The following is a 16,012-nucleotide window of genomic DNA, read 5'->3' as shown; positions in this document are numbered from 1 at the left end:
TTGATTGTAAAATTAACTGGCATTGCATGCCAGAATCTTAGAATGTATCTAAGACTAAGAAGACTAACTTTTATCAGACTTTTATGCTAATTTTATTATGCGGCTACTGGGGCATGGAGTAGCCGCATCTGAGGTTACACGAGGCGGCTACTCCACGCCCCGGTAGCCTCTTTTCTCCTCCTACTCACCATCTTCGGCGCGCAGGTGCTCGTAGCTGCGCGCCCTCGTCCGACGATCCTGCAGTCTGCGCATGCACAGAACAGCAGGCCCGCACCTGCGTGGTCACTGCTCTGAAGCCAGGGCTGCACAGGCGCGGGCCTGCTGTTCTGCGCATGCGCAGACTGCAGGATCGTCGGACGAGGGCGCGCAGCTACGAGCGTTAACACTTGCGTCGCGTTAACACTTGCGTCGCGTTAACACTTGCGTCGCGTTAACACTTGCGTTATGAAAATGCAATCATAATAATTCTTTATTTATATAGCGCCTACAGAGTATGCAGCACTGCACAAAGCATGCCAATTTGGTCCCTGTCCCCATGGAGCTTACAATCTAAACAACCTACCAGTATGTTTTGGAGTGTGGGAGGAAACCAGAGGACCTGGAGGAAACCCACGCAAACATGGAGAGAACTTACAAACTCTTTGCATATGTTGACCTGGGTGGGACTTTTTACCCAGGACTCCAGTGCTTCAAGGCAGAAGTGCTACCCACTCAGCCACAGTGCAATGTTGACAACAATGTAATTAGGCAAATCTCCTCTTCTCAGCTGTTGTGATGCGTTTGAAAATGCATGCATGAACGCAAACAATACACAACGTGTGAACACAACCTAAGCTGTATTATATTCATTACCTATAGTAACCTATCAGAGCTCGTATTAATGACCTGTGGCAGAACAGCAACCAATCACAGCTCAGCTTTAAACTGCCACAGCAGCAACAGCAGACAGTGGCTCCTGCATATGGTGATTATAATAATAACTCATATTACCTCACATATTACTTCACTTCTTACCTCACACATAAGATTTATTATACTCATTGCCTATCGTAACCAATAACAGCTCAGACCTCATATTAATGACCTGTGGCTGAATAGAAGCTGAGCTGTGATTGATTGCTTACTGCCACAGCAGACAATGGCTCCTGTATATGGCGGTTATCATATTATCTCACATACTACTTCACATAATACCAAAGCTGTATTATACTCATTGCCAATAGTAAGCTATCAAAGCTTAGAGCTCATATTAATGTCACAAAGAGTGGCTGTTCAAAATTTGTTGACTGTAAATATGATGGTGCAGATTTCTTTAGTGGACACACACACACACACACACACACACTAAGATTTATATATTGGATTACCTGCCATCAGAGGGGGGCATGTCCTCATCCGGCACCTCCCATCTACTTCACCTCATACCTTATGCTTCCTTACTGGTCACAGTTCAAGTCATGTGACCAGAGTGACATCTCGGGTCCTCTAGCCTCTTTACAATAGCAAACTGCATGTATCTGACTACATGAAGTCCCAGCAGCCTCCATGAACTTCTACTCCTCTCCATCCTCCATGTAGGCTGTTGTGATTTCATGTTATCACATACATGGTGAACAGTTTGCTATTGTTAGAAGGATAAAGGACCTGCGATGATGTCACTCTGGTCACGTGACATGAATGTAACACAAGGCACTGTGTAAAAAAAATGACACAATGGGGCAGATTTACTTACCCGGCCCATTCACGATTCAGCGGCGCGTTCTCTGTGTTGGATTCGCGTCCGGCCGGGATTCATTAAGGTAGTTCCTCCGACATCCACCAGGTGGTGCTGCTGCGCTGAAGAGCATCGGAACGCACTGGAGTACACCGAGCCGGGCTGAGTGAAGGTAAACGCGTGCCGAGCGACACATTTTTTTTTTAAATGCAGCGGTTTCTCCGAATCCGTTGGGTTTTTGTTTGGGCCCCCCCCCCCCCGCGATTTCCGGCGCGTGCATGCCAGCGCCAATGCGCCAAAATCCGATCGCGTGCACCCAAATCCCGTGGCAATTCAAGGGAATTCGGCGCAAAATGGAAATATTCGGGTAACACGTGAGGAAAACGCGAATCGGGCTCTTAGTAAATGTCCCCCAATATAAGTAGTGCTTTATATGTCTGTAGTTGAATATTAGCAGACAGTCCCTAAGAACAGGGAGGCAGAGCAGTGATTTGAAGAGACGCATAGCTGTCAGTCAGAATAATGGGGCATGGCTCACTGCCAGCCTGAGTGAGAGATGATTTACAAGCACTAGACATGAGTCAGAAAAGCTAATTTTCATATCAGAAAAATATCTGTAATTAAGGTGCAGAGCCTTACTGCCAGCTAATTTTAGGTGTTATGGGGAGAACCCTTTATCAGCTGTCTATATTATGTACATAAGGGGCACATAGTTGTACTCTATACTCTCCATGCCTAATATAACCACTGCTTGCTTCCAACATTCATTAGTACACGAAGCATGGAGTAGGGGAGTCCATCTTGCAAGTACTCTCTTGTTTTGCTGGGTCAGGAGTCAGGACTCAATGTGCAATGCATCGAGTGAGGAGAAGTGGTTATTTTATTTTAATGCCTGGGTTGGTGGTAATATATGGTCTGATCTGGGGGTCTGTATTATTATTTTGTCTACTGTGGGTGGTTATGGAGTGTTTTTTAAACTTTACTGTAGTGTTTATTTGATGGTATGCTATGGAGTTATTTTATACAGCACTGTGGTATTTGGTGCTTTTGGACTTTTTTGTTGCAGTGTTATTTTCCCCTTTTAATCCATATACTAATGAGGCAGTAGGTGCACCAAGGTAGTGTCCTAAGCATCTGGAGAACAGCTATTCCTGTCTAGACCACTACTCTCTCTGTCAGATTCATTACATTTGTTTTGTGAGAAGCATGGGACAACACTGAAAGAAGAGGGAAGTGATTTAGACAGGAATAGTAGTGCTCCAGGTGCTGAAGACATGCCACCAACTGCCTTATTAGCATAGAGATTAAACTGGGAATATCTTGGAAATGGCATAATAGATGCCATCACTTGATAGAGGTAGTTGATTCCCTTTTAAGTGTCAGATTAAACTTGAAAAGTCATGTGGTGCTTTGCTTCACATGGGATTCATACATAACCATCATAAATAAAAATGTAAACTGTGCACATTGTAATACATATTCTGAAATTCAGGAGCACTTAAAATTATCACCATCAAATGTCGCTTGTTTTAATGCCCCAATCTATGAAATACTATATTATTTCCAACCACTTAAAGGGGTATTCCCACAAAGACAAAATTCTTAAATATTCTCAGCATGGCAAAATAACATTCTCTAATGCAATGTTATTTAAAAAATACAGCATTTCACAATATATTTCACAACAATTCTAAACTGTCTCTATCAGAGCTGATGTTGTATTTTTTGGCTGTCCCTGGTTACCACCATAAACCTAGTCCTGACTGTGGTTGGGCAGGTCTTCTTGACTGGTCAGATTCGACTCACATGAACATGCATCTCCTTTTCTCAAGGAGCAAGGGGCAGTGGTAGACAGAGTAGCAGAGCACTTCCTGTCCAGCAGCATGCCATGGAGACCAGCTCTACAAACAAGATAAGCTCTTGATCCAAATGGTGAGGGGCCACGGCAGAGCTGAGTGCATCATTATGTCTTACATCCATGACACTGACTTGTCTTACCTCTCTTTTTTCTGTTACAGATATTAGTAGAATCTTCAGAAGCTAAATGAAAGTGTAGCTAAACCCTGTACACTAATAACCTAAGCACATTGTCAACATGCAGCATTAAGTACCTGTTCACAAGACCTCTCATTTATTAGTCAATTGGAGCTTGGCTTGCCATTCTCCTGGCCTACAACAATCTATACGTTATAATAATGGGATACATCCATACCTTTAGTTACATAGATGAGGCATTTTGCTCTTCTTTGCTACATTTATATAATATTTATGAAGTCTAAGTTTCTTGCATTGTTTGTACTTCAGCTCTGGTTCTGAAGATGAGGGCGTCATGTCATCATATCCAGTACTCTATTGCTTACTCCATTAGTATAATTTTTACTATAGAAAATAGTCAAGAGATTTTACTATAAAATAGCATTGTAGCATTCATTCACAAGCAAGTGTTATTCTGCAAATGTATCCCAGTCTTAAAACATGTTTCAGAACTTCTGGCTTACTCTTTGCTTGACTGACTTTCGACCTTCTTTACTTTTCTTTACACCACATTTCTGCCTCACTGACATTGTAACTGACAGCAAAGAACAGCTTTTATCTATAAGCCACAGGCAGCTAATGGATTTGGCCAAAAAGAGCAGATGGCACATGGCCCCATGGTATTTGCCAGTGCAATGACTCATTTCCACATTACACTTTTCAGTGCGTTTCTGATGAAGTGCTAGTCTATGTAATCAATGAACAGTGAACGTGGAAGAGACTGGTCTTGTGCTACTTTCCCATAGTAAATTTAAGTTTGGTCTTTTTTTTTTCTTGCTGCATTTTTAAATAAAAAAAAAAAATATTACCGGAGGGCGGAGGGTAAAGTTGAAGGCTTAGACAAAGAAATGGCTGAAAATGAATTTTAAAGCAGACTAATGTAGGGTTATGCCCTTGGGCCCAGGAAAATGTGCAAATGTGTTTAGAATAGTGAATTACTCAGTAAAATTGCAGCAGAAAAAGACTTGGGACTAAGCTCCTGTGCTTGATATTTCCGCCACCCACAGGTCATATCAGATATACTACAAGGGTCTGGAATCTTAATATTTATTGCACAGCTCCTTTGGGATCAATTTTACACCGAGACCTGCTTGATGTAGAATTGCGCTACAAGCTGCTTCATGGGCTGACCTAGACCACAGGTTATGCACTGGCGCAGGGCGCCCAAATCCCACCAGGCCCACATCCCGCCCACTTGGCATGGTATGCCATCACAAGCCTTTGATTTTCCCATATAATCTTTGTACTTGTCAGACCACACATGGAATACTGTAAACAATTTGGGCACCAGTGTATAAAAAGGAGATTTATAGAGGGAATGGTTGGATTAGAATGCAATGACAAATGAACAAACTTTGGGTTATTCAGTTGAGAAAAAAACAGCTAAAGGGAGACGTCATTATAATGTGCAAATACAAGTGTATATATGGGCAGTACATGGGTCTTTCTTATGATCTTATTATACGGCCTATTGCCAAAATATGCGGGGATCATTAGGCGGTTTCAAATACATGGATGTTTGACTGTAAGAGCAGTGAAACTATTACAGGATATTGCCCAATTCTCTTCAGATTTGAAAGATGGCAAGCACCGCCACAAAAGTGCCATAGAAGTCCTGAAATAATTGGAAATGCTAGCGTAGCGCTAACACATGTGATTATTTTCTTCTTGCCGCCATCTCCAAGCGCGACCGGCAGGGGAGTGGTCCACCACTTGGAGTGGGACTTCCTGTCCCCGTGCTGGATCAGAAAAGTCGACGTTACCATATTTGTACACCAGGTAGGACTAGCTATAGAAATTAGATGCTACACAGCCATCCGCTGGATACATAGAGGCCTAAGTGTATGATAAATAACTCTCAAATAGTGATGTCGGAGAATTTTATATGTTTGGTGTAACAGAAAGTAGTTTGTTAGCTAAAAGGCTGCAGAGTTTAGGGTACATTCACACACGGTATGCCCGCCGTGTGCTGGAGAGGAGGAGAAGGTGGCCCCTCCTCCCTCCATAGAGAATAGCGGCGCAAAGCCACACACACGCCGAAAGATAGAGCATGCTCTATCTTTTTGCGGTGTGTGGCCCGGATCGGTGGCACACATGTGTGGCACCGTATCTGCACTGTGCCTCTATTGCCGTCTATGGGGACGCATGTACGTCCCCAAAGGCGGCCATGCGAATGAGCCCTTATGCAGTATGAGTTTATGCAGTATAACTGACTTTCCTGCAAGTTTGGCGCTATTTTTCAGATTGAATGGTGGGGTTTCAATGAATTTCTTGCTTTGGTCTATTTAGGATCCCATGAAGGAAGCCTCAGGAAGTCTATAGTTAGTTCTTTAAGATGTTTGGAACAGCCTCTATTCCACGTTCCTTTAGAAACTGTGTTCAAGTGTACCTAGAAGAATATATGATATACAGTAGATTTCTTTAGACTATATGTATATATTTCTGTATCATTCATTTAAACTATTAACAATTCTGTAATTGTCATTTTGATTTCAAATGACAAAATTTACATTTTTTAAAACCTTTCCTTTCTCTTCAGAACCTCTCTCCTGTGTAGTAACAGAGAAAAGGAAAATCTATGTTTCATACGTATTGAGTGAAACCTAAGAAGAGTAAGTTAAAATTAAAGGGCTTTATGAAATGCATACCGGCTGCTTGGCACAAGGTTGTGTCTATGCAGTGAATCAGATTTAGCACAGGGAGCAGCCTGCAGCAATGAGCTAGAATAAAATGCATTTGCAGTATGTCCCTGTCAAGAACGTTCTAGCCGCCCCAGGCTATTTTGAATCAATGCTGTGGTACACTATTATGTTTTTTTGTACTTTACAGAGTATATACATATTATACAGGTAGTCCTCGGGTCACATACAAAATAGGTTCTTTGGGGGAGATTTATTAGAAGTGTCTGAGGGTAGAACTGTTTTAGTCGCCCATGGCAGCCAATCGGAGATCAGCTTTCACTTTCCCACAGTTATTTATAAAATTAAAACTGTGCTCTGATTGGTTTCCATAGGCAACTAGAAGAACAGTTTTACCTCTCTCCCCTAAAGGAAGTTATGGTCTATTATTAAGTTGAGTTTGTATGTAAGTCAAAGTATTATAATTTTGGCAGTTTGGGCTGTAGACGGGGTACAAGCCTTCTAGGGGAGCACATAACCATCCAAACCACCCACCAAATTTTATACTCGGAAGCACCTTCACCCATTAAATCTTTGTACTTCTGTTCCTTCTATCAATTCACATGTGCACAAGAGCTATTCAAGGTCCTGTATGGACACATCCTCCAATACCCAAGAAGCTGATTCCAGTACCATATGTAGGAAGTAAATTCCAGACTTGTAGGGGCTATAATATCCTTACAGCCCAGGACCCACGGCAGTCTTAATCCGCCCCTGACTGTGAGGCTTTAGTAGGAAGAAAATCTATATACTGTAGTGATATCACAACACAAAAATAGTGTATACAGTAATGTCATAGTAAAGCAATGTTACAGTGATGCCACAGTGTGAAGACAGTGATGGAGACGTAGGTCACTGTATTGAGTTTATTTACTCAGTGATGTTGTTTAACACAGGAATCATATTCAGAAAAGGGACACTTACAAATTTAATGCACTTCAAATTGTATGCCCTTATATAATATAGCAGTGAGATAGAGTGAATTGTTTTCCATTATTACGGTATGTTCATTAGTATAAACCCCTACTAGGTCCATGTCACAACAGCTAAAATGATGTTACTCACTTATTGTCTATAGTCACCCCCAGTCTTTTAATCCCATTTTTCTCATAATTAACCTTTCATTTACTTGATCCTTGTATTTAGTTTGTATACTAATCAATTATACGGTCACATATCAGGGTTCATCATGTCTTGCTTTATGTATATGTCAAGGTTAGTATTCTTCAGCTGAAAACAGAAGCTTTTGGGGATTATTTAACTCTTTAATGACCACACCAATTTAAAGAAATGCAGTGATCATATTTTTATATTATTTTATATGTGATCATTTTCACCATATCGCAAACCCCATTAGTAATAGTTCTGTCCATGAGGCTTTGTAAGGAGCCATTTTAACATAAAAAACTGGGAAAAACTATTGATTTGAGCATAAGCCTAGGGTGAAAATGCATTAGTAACAGCCTCCACCCAACAAACATATAGCCAGCCAGCCCCCTTCCCCAGTATATAGTCAGCTCTTGTCAGCCCACTAGTATATAGCCAGCCAATCACCTCCCCCCAGTATGTAGTAAGCCCCTGCCCCAATATATTCAGCCCCCTGCTTCCAGTATATAGCCCGCCCACAATATATAACCTGTGCCCAGTATATAGCCTGCCCTCAGTTTATAGCCTGCCTCCTTCCCCCAATATATAGCCAGCCTCCTGGCTCCAGTGTATAGCTAACCTCCTGTGGCCAGTATGTAGCCTGCTCCCAGTATATAGCCTACCTTCTGTCCCTTGTATATAGCCAGCCTGAAAAACTCGGCTTCTACTTGAGTATATATGGTACATTCTTTTCATTGGGAGAGGTGACCAAAAATTGTTACAACCTTTTTATGTTTATTATGTAGTAGAATTTTATGTACTAATCTAGCTATGAATGCTATATTGTACCAACACCTGCATACAAGATTTAAAATGGCTTGGCCCCATGATATTCTAGTCATAGCCATCAGATTCCTGAATTTACAGCTACTGCGGGAATTAGAATAGAAACAGTCTGTTATTTCAAAATGATTTTTTTGGGATGAATTAGTTAAGTATAAAGTGGAACAAAACTATTTATATGCTGATCAATTGCTTGTGCAAACGTCTGCTTAATCTTATGCAACCCACGTGGAAACCTTTGAATGGTAGAAAAGAAATGGTAGAAAAGAAATGGTAGAAAAGAAATGGTAGAAAAGAAATGGTAGAAAAGAAATGGTTGAAAAGAAATGGTTGAAAAGAAATGGTTGAAAAGAAATGGTTGAAAAGAAATGGTTGAAAAGAAATGGTAGAAAAGAAATGGTAGAAAAGACAAGGTAGAAAAGACAAGGTATATACTAACAGGATAGTACAGCCATCATTTTTTCCCCACTTATACACTGTGAGATACGGCATATGACTACATATGAATAAAAAAGTTGCTATTTGGAGGAAATATGAAATGGCTATTATTTATCGAGACATCCAATTCCTGCCTCACCATGTATTGCCATCTTCAAAGAGACCATTGATTTAATATAGTAGGCATGGGGCTGTAAAGAATTTTATTTCTAATGTAGTTGGGCTATATTCTATATGAAACCCATCCAATTCTTGGCTAAGAAAAATTGTAGTTAAGTTATGGCACCTGATTTTCATAAATTATAGTCTATAACTGATCCATGATAAAATTTGTGAAATGACCCATTAAAAAGTATTGCGTTTAGTGTATCCCTTACTGTAGTTATGTGGCCCATTGCATTAGTACTTGATATAGCCCAGAATAGGGCTGCTCAAGTACTGATTAAGGTGTAAATAAAAAAACTTATTGTGTCCGCACCTTTTCAGCAATTTTCTTCTCAAAAATGAATAGAGCAGGTGATTATACTAAACTTTCCATTATACTTCATTATGGAAATCGACTTCTCTGTGCATTTGTTCTGCTTCCTTATTCTGTACTGAGCAGTGTATCTTACAGTCTTTTGAGGACCTTTTGCTTTAGACAGGCAAGAAGGTCAATGATTAACTTTTTCCAAACCAAGAGAATATTTTCCACAATGATTCATCTCTCTTAGGAGATTGTAAAAAGTAAACCGTTATTCTTTAGACACTGATTTACAGAAACTGTTTACATTAGGAGATTAGGAAGGAAGCCATGTGAAAAGGACACGTTAACATATTTCTTTAATAAAAATATATTTTTACGTTTACTACTATAATCTGTAGTATTGAAGGGGGCGCCCAAAAGGAAATATGCCTATACAGGTCCTTAAAGGAAATCTACGATCAAAATCAATGACCTCCTTCCATCTAAAATCCATGTAAATTCTGCTAATGAGCCAGAAGGGCTACTGAGGCAGTTCCCAGAGTTTTAATATTAATGGATGATTTCCTTTAAATTCCAGAGATCACAGTGTAAGTGACACTTGATCTAGGTGGGTCAATAGTTACTGGTGTGAAACAGGTAAACAGGTGAAATGGGTAAACAGCCAAATTATCCATACAAAAGGTTAAGTAGCTGTACAGTGCTTTGTAACACTGCATTCACACGAACATATGAAAATGGGTGTACAGGCGGTCCCCTACTTAAGAACACCTGACTTACATACGACCCCTAGTTACAAACGGACCTCTGAATGTTGGCAAGTTGCTGTACTTTAGCCCTAGGCTACAATAAACAGCTATAACAGTTAATAAAGGTGTCTACAATGAAGCTTTATTTTTAATCCTGGTTCTAATGACAATCAAACATTTTTAAAATCACAGTTGTCACAGAGACCAAAAAAATTTTGGCTGGGGTTACAATGATAAAGTATACAGTTCCGACTTGCATACAAATTCAACTTAAGAACAAACCTACAGACCCTATCTTGTATGTAACCCGGGGACTGCCTGTATATATGGCCATATATATGGGTAGCATATGGCCTCATTCATTTCAATGGCCAATATTGTCATCAATTTACATGGCCATATGGCCCACTGTACCATAAGCGAACCATATAAAAATATAAAGTATGTCCTATTGTCTCATGTTTTTTCATATGTCCAATAGAAGTCTATGGAAACATTGGGTTGTGAACTGTATGCTGCTTTATATACATCCAGTATGCGGAACCAGTGTGAGGTGTATTCTGTCAGCCAGCCAATAGTCAGCCATCCATCGTTTGCCAGCCCACTGTATATTATACAAATAAGGTACAAATACGTTGACATAGGGATGAAAATCGTCACGTATTTACGGATTCGTACGACTTCATACTGCACAGAAATACAGGAAGGAGAAATCACAGCCAGAAGCAGTTGACTCTGTGACCTTGTAGCTAGTGCTTTCACTGAAGCCATTGGGAGTTCAGGTTTAAAGATTTTTATATACATGGGTGAGAGGGGGGAACTTTGAAAATAATAAAGAACATGTACTTATATGATATGCATATACTTTACAAATGGGAGTGCGCCGTTTACAGCTTGGTTTCAGGCTGTAGCAGTCACAGAAATTGTGACGTCACAACAAGGGCACAGAGCTAACTGCTTTTCTGAGCATTTTCAAATTATTGTAGAGGAATATAACCAGGCGGCCGGCCGCACATCTTTCTTCATAACTCTATGACAGAAGCGTCTCTCATCTGCAGCAATAGCAATTATATTTTTCTGTGCTCCCCTCTGTGGAGAGCCTGTGGAGTATGTTTTTTTTTTTTTTTGGGTGGTGTGAGTTTGCCCATTTTTTGAGTTTTTGCAACTTTCGAGGCACATGTATGAATGTAAGTATGGGTCAGTTGTACTTCCATCTATTAAGTCTTTAATTTGCTCAAAAATAGGGGGTGAAGAAGGCGCAAATAAAAGAAAACATTTGTCTTATGAACACTACAACAGACACACCTGCAAACTTCTAAACACCCTAGCGTAGGTGCAAAGCAAATGTTCAAATACTCCCAAAACAGTACAATAAATAAAAACAGTGCATAAAGTTAAATAAGTCAATTTAAAGATGTCCATCACTGAGTTATATATAATGAGAAACTAGAATGTATGAAATATTATTATAATGATTCAAAATTCAATTGTGTGGGTTCCAGACATACCAGCATGCCAGATGAGATAAGTCAATTGGCTTCCTAATCATATCATATTATAGCAGTGGTTCTCAACCTTTCTAATGCTGTGACCCCGCAATACAGTTCATCATGCTGTGGTGACCCCAAACCATGCAACTCGCAGTAAAAACACAGTAAAATTGCAGCTCTGATGGCTTTAGGTGACCTCCGGTTTTGGTCGTTCGACCCCCGCTGGGGTCCCGACCCACAGGTTGAGAACCACTGTATTATAGTGTATTTTTTACCATGTATCTTTGCTGTTTGCTATCATGCTAATTGGCATCCAAAGTATTTGCAATTGTGTAAAACTGCCTTCATGTCTGTACAAAATCTTTAGTTTATGGCTATATTTACATCAGACATGGCAATAGATCATGGATTGCACAGCAAGTATTTATACTATGCCTCTTTACTATTGCTTCACAGTGAATGAACCCTAGAGGTAGTGAAACATGAATGCCAGTCTGCCGTGGGCATGTGGTTGTATAATACAATATACAACCTATTTGCACAGCTTTATTATCACTTGGACCCCTGTGTAGATGATGCTCTTTATGTGTCAGATTTTCAATTGTTGAATAGCACTCCCTTCTTGTAATGCACAAAACGGTTATCACAGCTGGCAATACAGATTTTCCAGTCCAGTGGTGCAGAGAGAAGGGGCCATTTAGTAGAGAAAAAGAGGTTAGATGAAGCCACTTTATTTTCTTTCAATTTACTATTACAGTAAGAGAAGGCTTATGGTTCTCCACAAGTAAAATATCAGCCAATATAATTTAAAATAGAACAGGAACAAAAATCTCTGTTACATACTGCAGTAGTTTAAAAGAAGATCTGTCAGCTCTAAGATATGTCGGTATGAGTATTTTTAATAGCATCTCTAGCCATGTTGTACCTTAGCTCTCAACTCCTGAACATCTTGGAATAAATTGACCAGAAGTTACCAGTTGGGAAGGGAGGTCGGTGGGTAGCAGAAGCCTGTCCTATCAGCAATAGTATGCTAAGGAGCTAAGCTAAGGACAAATCCTTTTTGCAAGGATGATAAAATTAAAGGACATGTGCACCTAAACTGGGAGAATATTAAAATATGCTCATGCTATAAACACTCTTTAGCTCCTGCCACTTATTTTGAAGTATCCAAGAAAGAAAACCGCTACTAGTCAACTGATGTTACTATCATGTGTGTCCTTGGGCGACTCCACAGGTGCTGGACTGTAGTGACATAAAGCTGGGGGCAGTGCAGATGGGAAGAGGTCCGAGCCAGAGCGGCTGGGCGTAGGAGCTTGACTGGATTAGAAAGCTCTACCGACTCTTTGACTGGATAAATGAAAGAAGAGATGGGTAATTGAAGTTTTTTTAGTCCACAGCAGCAACACAGATTAACTACATTAGAAGCATTGACAAATTCACAGTCTTCTATAAGGTACTGTCTAGGGTTTATTTAGCTCATAAAATTAAAATCTATGGACTCTGTGCACCTAGAGTGCTGGCTCCTGTGAACATTTCTGCACTCTCCATGCTATTTACTTGACATTGACTTGTTTTTCTAACTTTGCAGTTGTTCCTTGTCCTTGCCTCCCTAAAATCCTTTGCTTACCCAAGTTTGCATATGACTTAAAGAAGATCTTTATTTCTTTAGTGTCTCACTTCACCTTGAAAAATTCCCTTTAAGAATCTGTGCTGCCTGTCCTAACCTACCTCCTGATTTACAATTCTTCACATTCTCTGCCAGCCTATTCAACCCTCTTGGCTGCCCCCTTGCACTACGTATATGTCAGTGTGACACTTGGCCCCAGCCAGTTCTACGTTCAGGCCGGTAAATCCCTCAAAGCAAATTTGTACATGTACAACCTGCCTACAAGATAGTGTAAATTTATACCAGCTATTATCTTGTGCCAGTGCTTTGAAGATTCATAGGTTACACCGCCTTTTTGGCTAGCAACACATCCATTTTGAATGAGATGAAGAAAAGCTTCTGAAACACATAGTTCATGCAGTGTACTACATGTAAACCTGTTTTTGTAGAATTAGTTTAGTCCCTCCCCCATTATTTAACTTTTTTAATTCATTCTGCGTAGGCTTCAATCTCCTCTGCACAGAGCTCTCCAGTAAACTAACAAAATTCTAAGCTAAAAATATTTTCCTGCTCACTTTCTCCTTCATGTGTTTAAGTATTTATGGAACTGTCAGAGCTGCACTTCTTTTTTTTTTTTTTTTTAAATATATTAAAAAGTGAATATAGTTTTGGCTGACTGCACTTTAGAATTTAGACTGCAGGGAAGTAATGAGGTGTGAGTGAATGACACGGATCTTCAGCAGTTTACACACAAGGCATTTACTATCCAACACTCATTAAAATTTAGGATTCAGGATGACTGGTGGAGCGATTGGCAGATGGGAAATAGGAGTAGTGTTTTTCTACCATCCATCATATATAGGATTTTAAAATCTGCATCTTTAAAGTCTTTACAGTTTGTCATTTCCCGGTCAAACCTTACTTTGCTTTTAATAGCACCTTTCTCAGAATGCTATTTCCGTGGTGAAAGGTTGGAGCCCAGGGTCTATGGCAGAGTATCCTTGTCTAAGATTGTTCTTCTGGTTGCTCAGGTAGACTGCCAGTCTTCTTCAGATTCTGTTCCCTAACTGCAGACACTAAGGACTGGGACTGTTCTCCTTACATACTTTCTACCATGGGAGGAGTGTTTTTACAAACAATTTTTACCTAGATGTGAGTCTGATGAGGCATATCAAAGTCACATCCGAAGAACTTTCCCCAGCATCTCTCGCGATCCCGCAAGTGAAGGCAGAAAAACGCTCCAGCTTCATTGCACATGCGCTGTACATAATGTGCTTGCGCAATTAAACCGGGGGTTTAATACACCATCTTAATTTGCTGGATTATGCATGCACCAAGGCCAAGTCAAGTATATAATTTATTTTTTTTAAAAACCACAGTTCAAAAATTTGGACACTATACCACCGATCTATAAGGACCTGCAGGTGGTTTATTCTCCCAAATTACCATGTCAGGTTCCCTTTAAGTTTTGATAACCCCATGCCCTGGCCTATGGTGCACCTAAATTAGACACACAACCTCGTTATTGGACTGCAGTTAATTGTAGAAATCTTTCATGCTAGTCTTCTGGTGTGAAATATGTTGTTCAGTAGAGGATTATGGCCTGCCTTTTTCCTCACCATTATCACATACTTTTATTGCTAAGCAGCAAGGTCAGGGAAAACATACATTTGCTGAAAACCCTAAAAAGGGTTTTATACGTGTCCTCCAATGTGTATCACATTAAGCTGTTTATACCGAAGACCTAAAAGTATAAAAGAATTTGCTACTAGGTTTCTGACTAGCACTGGGCACTCAAACTATATTATATCATTTATTTAAAAAATCTTCTTATCTGAGATAGACAGACACTTTATAGGCCAGGTTGTTATCGCATTCTATGCATCCTCACATGTTATATCCCCAATTTTCATGCAGCAAAATCTTCATAATTGAATAAATCTTACACTGAAATAGTATATTTGTATGTTCTCTCCGTGTTTGTGTGGGTTTCCTCCGGGTCCTCTGGTTTCCTCCCACAATCCAAAACATACTGGTAGGCTGTTTAGATCGTGAGCCCCATTGGGGACAGGGACTGATTTGGCAAAAAACTCTGTGTAGCCCTGCGTAATCTGTGTGCGCTGTATAAATAAAGAAATTATTATTGTTATATTATTACATATCAGCTTCAATCACTTTTAATTGTCTTCACATTTGACACTTTTCTGAAAACAAAATAGAATTAGAGTTAACTGCATTCCAGGTTTAATCCCCAAGATGTTGTAGTCAATAGTAAACTTTGTATCTGAGCATTTAGAAAGCCATTACCATGGCAACTGGAGGTCTAATAAAGGCCCCCCCAGGTCTACCGTTTGTAACATACTGCACAACATCAGGGCTGGGCTCACAAACGCAATCAATATTGAAAAGAAAAAATAGCAATTGTAGTACCACAAACATAACATGTATTTTGAAGTGAATGTGCTATTTATCCTGCATAGGGAAGGCTATAAAAATCATAAGATAATAACAAAGTATAAAAATTACTATCACCTTTCCTCCCAATAAAGGTTAAACCACATTTTAAAAAAATAGTATTTATTGTGTCAGAAAATATAAAAAATTGCCATAATATTGCTAAAACAATGACATCCAAAAAAAGAAAAGACATAAGTTATTAAATATATTATTAAAATACAACAAAATACAGCAAAATACACATTTCTACGTTAGTGGGGAACTTAAAAGTAGTGGCTATGTACATGGGTCAAAACCCCCTAAAAATTTGTGTCCCTATTATCCAAACTAGTCGTGTCTTTAAGTATTGATTAAGTTGTGGTAGTAAAGGTGTAAAGGTTCTTCTAGAGTAAAAATATCTCAACAAAGAATATCTCAAAATTAGGAGTGATAGGCACCCCCTCCTCTCTGAAAT

The 16,012-nt window shown here is 39.7% G+C and overlaps 1 protein-coding gene across 1 annotated transcript in view; it reads left to right on the top strand.

The window, feature by feature from the left end:
- TSPAN5 (tetraspanin 5) overlaps window positions 1-16,012 on the top strand; it is an 82,633-nt gene that overhangs the window by 46,252 nt on the left and 20,369 nt on the right. The window lies entirely within an intron of this gene.

The sequence above is a fragment of the Engystomops pustulosus genome, chromosome 1 (assembly GCF_040894005.1).
Source record: "Engystomops pustulosus chromosome 1, aEngPut4.maternal, whole genome shotgun sequence".
Taxonomy (NCBI): Eukaryota; Metazoa; Chordata; class Amphibia; order Anura; family Leptodactylidae; genus Engystomops; species Engystomops pustulosus.
The sequence above is the reverse complement of the archived record's forward strand: the minus strand, read 5'-3'. Positions and strand labels throughout refer to the sequence as shown.